Raw genomic sequence first — 4,913 nt, 5'->3', positions numbered from 1 at the left:
GCAATGTAGTTGTGGTTCTCCTAAAGTATTATGATTGGGTTAAGTATTACAAAAAAAACATATTTTACTAAAAGAAATTTTTTTCCTAAGAAGATCAAATTAAACTTAAAATTGTGTTTTATTGGGGGGCGTTTAGGACCTTGAAGACAACAGTTTGTATATCTATGCCAGTCCATTGGAGACAACAGTTTATATGTCTATGCCAATATATATTCTCAGATTTAAGATAATACAGCAACTAAATCAACAAAGATTAGCACAGCAAACCTGGTTTTAATATTATCCAGTTCCCCAAAATTCCACAATGCCCCAAAACTTACCATTTTCAAACTGTTAATGAGCCCATACATCCAATTAAGACCCTAACAGTTGTAAATGAGATAGTAATGGTGACAACAGATGTTAACAGCAGTTTGCAGCATTGAATGATTGTGACTTAGATCTTTTTGTGAAATTCTGTGGGGAGGACAAGAAAGCAGTATTCAATGATAAACAAAAATAACTTGTTGAATGTACACTAGGTATGGCTTTTTAAAATCTATGGAAAATTATAACGCAGGACAATAATGACACTTTTCCAAATTAAATGTAGTGTTTTATCTATGGAAAATTATAAAGATTTACCATGATGACACTTTTCCTAACTTGATAGGGACAGTGTTAGATATATGGAAAATGATAAAGCTGTACCATAATGACACATTTTCTATGGAAAATGATAAAGATTTACCATGATGACACTTTTCCTAACTTGATAGGGACAGTGTTAGATCTATGGAAAATGATAAAGCTGTACAATAATCACACATTTTCTATGGAAAATGATAAAGATTTACCATGATGACACTTTTCCTAACTTGATAGGGACCGTGTTAGATCTATGGAAAAAATCTATGATAAAGCTGTACCATAATGACACATTTTCTATGGAAAATGATAAAGCTGTACCATAATGACACATTTTCTATGGAAATGATAAGATGTACCATAATGACACATTTTCTATGGAAAATGATAAAGCTGTACCATAATGACACATTTTCTATAGAAAATGATAAAGCTGTACCATAATGACACGTTTTCTATGGAAATGATAAAGCTGTACCATAATGACAAATTTCCTATGGAAAATTATATGGATGTACCATATTTACACTTTTCCTAATTTGATAGGGATAGTGTTTCAGATCTATGGAAAATGATAAAATGTACCACAATGACACGTTCTATGAAAAAAGATGGAGAGGTAAGATAATGACACTATCAGTGGAAGTCATAAAAAGCTAATATAACAACACTTTCTATGGAGAAGGATAAAGAAGTAATAAAATGACACTTTTCCTTGTAATGTTAATAAGATTGCTGTTATGACGCCTTTGCAGTCAGCTGACTGTGTACGAGGCTTTAGCTGCGAAAACAATGTTCACATTCCCTCCAGAAATTACTTGAAAGCTGACACATTGCAAGAAATGAGGAACATAATATGAGCGGGGCAGAAAATTGAAGCATGTAATTTTTCTTATACTTTTATTGTATGATCAGAGGCATCAAAGAGAAGAATCTTTAGGAAGGTAATTTATTGGCTTTTCATGCAAATAACAGAATAGACGATGTAGGTGATCTCATTTTTATTATGATGACACATTTGACCCCCTTTTTCAGATGAAGGGGCTGTCTTTTGTCTTACTTACTGGAAATACTGTGTCTAGTCGATTCTAGGTGAAAACAGTGCCACTCAGGCATCAAATATCGCCATCATGAAATTCATTGTATATCTATCTACTCCTCCAAAATGAAGTCATATCAACATATGGTTTCTACCAAAAGACTTGTTGTGATGTTTAGTTGATCCTAAATGAAAATGGTGCTGATCTGATGTCCAATAGGTTTACCATGATAGCTATCTTGAAAATTTTTGTTATTGCTAGTCATCACAACTATGTACATGGCATCTTCACTAGAGAAGATTTCTTATGATGTCTGGTTGATTGTGAATAAAAAGAAAATGGTGCTGCTTGGGCATCCACCGTGACTGCCATTGCGTCTATCTTGAAAATCTCTTTATTTCTACTCATGAATGGAAAGGATATCAACAAGAGGCTTTCACTAAAAGGTTTCATATTATGTCTACTTCATCCTAAATGAACAGAGTGGTGATCTGATATCTAATATGGCACCTCAGCAGCCATCTTGAAATTTTTTATTGCTGTTCCTCGTAATGAAAGGTTTTGTTGACAGGGATTAGAAGACTTCTTGTGATATCTAATTGGTCCTAAATGAAATTGGTGATGATCTGACCTTCCAATATGGCCACAGCAGTGGATATCTTGAATACCTTGAGATTACTAATTCTCTTGAAAGGATGGTCATATATACATGGCGTTTTCACCCAAAAACTTATAATGATGTTTAGTTGGTCATATATAAAATGGTGTTTATCTGGCATCCAGTACTGATATCTTGGTAGCCATCTTGACAATCTCATTCATCTACTTGTCCTAAATGGAAAGTTTCATCAGATTTATTATGGCGGGCCAACATGAAACTGATGCCAATCTAACAACCATCTCTACTTGATAGGAATCAACAAATATTTTGAATGCATGTGACCTTTGTTAGCATATAGAAGATTGAGAAATTGTTCAATATGAACGCCTTTGCCAACATTCTTTCGTATTTAACACTAATTCAGTAGATTGGTATAGCACAGAAATAAGCTAATGTGATTCTTATAATAAGCAGTGTCCAAAAAAGTGATAAAAGTTCTTTTGAGTTTTAAACTGTATTCAAAGATTATAAATAAGGGAGTCAACAAGTTGTAGTCATATTTTTATCTGACTGCTCAAAACTGTGGAGATTGGAAAATAATTGAAGAACATTGTAGATTTAGTGAAATAATTTTCAATTTATTCAAAAGTTTTGATTATGTGATACTCAGTGCAGCCATTTTGTAGCGTATGAATTAGGTATATCATTCAATTTTTTCTTTTTTGATTAGGCTTGAATACTAATTGGTAACACTTATTTTTATTAAAGGTAAGGTCTTTTTGGCTTAGAGGTTTACGTGATTTTTTTATACTACTATTGAGGCAATGTGGTGAAATTTAGAAACATGAAAACTAAATCTTGATTTTTCCAAAATTCTTCATGATCTCATAATTGCTGAATACTTCATTATATACAGCAAATAAATTAAAGAATTAATATTTTCTATATTTTTGGGGGAATGATAACTCCAAAAAGGTAAAAAGAGAAACACCTATAACCTCATCAACAAATGGCAGTACAGATATGGTTCTTGTTCATTCTTACTATGTCAAAATCAAGTGTTCTGGAAAAACCAATCATACTAATGGAAAAATTACTGGGCCAAGTTTATTGCAAACAACCACTGCTATGTAAACGTCTTGCTTGCTTAATATCATGACAAAAATCACGAGGCACTAACTCCATTCACACACTTCAATTACTGTAAGGACAAAAGTTAGCTGCACAATATAAATTAAATATACTGTACATCACGAGAGAAAAACTTGTTTCAAGACTGTTTAGTAGATGGTCTCAAGGGAGTAAAGATATCATTATTATTATTATTATTATTATTATTATTTCTACATGGAGCTGCATCAGAATATCTTCAGGACTTGTTCAACATATTTTAGTTAAGATCAACATCACAGGAAAATTTGATTTATCAAATCCAAGAAAACAGCAAGAACAGCTTCCAGTACTCTGGTACAGTTTTGTGAAACAAGCTTTCAGCTAAAATCTGCAGCAAATATTACAGTATTTAAGAAGAGATATCATGAGTATGCATGAATTACTAGTACATAACAATAGAATTTAGTATATATAATACTAAAGACATATTAAAATAAATATTTACTATTGTGCCTGATGCACATTCTTATTCTTACTTCTTCAGAGGGTCTCAATGGAGAATAGTCATTAGCTAAATTATTATTATTATTATTATTATTATTATTATCAATGTACTGAAACTGTTTTATCAAAGGAACAGTTCTGAGCACTTACTTGCCACATTTTCCAACAGGCCACACAAAATTGTTTCTGGTTTTAAACTTTTTATTAACCAATATTGTGATTTAACATTGAGATTTTCTCAATTTTCAATGACCCTGGTAGTGTGGAAGCCATATATTTATGGATAACGTCACCTGGTTGTGTAAGCAGGAAGCAGATATGTATGGTCAAACATCACCTAGCTCTATGTACGCGGATACCATATTTGTATGGCACAGGACATTGACATCTACGGATGTCCAATCTAGGCCAATCATTAATCGTGTGCTAATAATAACAGGGAGATAGCATATGTGATTGTCTTGAAGATTACGGCTATGCATCACTGTAACAGAACATCAGTGAAGCAGATATTCAGACAGACTTATTTGCCCAGGAAAATATGTTGTCACTGGTGGACGTTGATGTAAACAATATGGTGGCTGTTAAGTAGTTGCAGTCTGGCAGCTGTCCCATACCCAGTTGGCGCTGATTACTGTATGTGTGTATATATATATATATATATATATATATATATATATATATATATATATGGGATAGTCCAAATTAGATTACAGTTTGTTAGGGCTTTGTGTGGAGGAATAAATAGCAATACGCAGAGTGTTCCAAATTTTGAGAATCAATTTTCTGCAGGAATATACCATGTGTTGATATGAAAGTGCTCTAACAATAACAGAGAAAAAGAGATTCACTTTTTTAATTTAACCCACTCTTACGACAGCAATGTGAAATGAATGTGACTTTGGAATATAATAATCAAGCCCTTCATCCATTATGCACTTTCGACCCAGTAGAAATCTTATCTTTTTTTTTTGCTCATCAGTTCATTTTGTTTCGTTAAAACAGAGCTAGTTTCCGAGGTAGGCCAA

This window comes from Sinohyriopsis cumingii, chromosome 15, assembly GCF_028554795.1.
Source record: "Sinohyriopsis cumingii isolate HCF-2022 chromosome 15, ASM2855479v2, whole genome shotgun sequence".
NCBI lineage: Eukaryota > Metazoa > Mollusca > Bivalvia > Unionida > Unionidae > Sinohyriopsis > Sinohyriopsis cumingii.
This window is presented reverse-complemented; position numbering follows the sequence as displayed.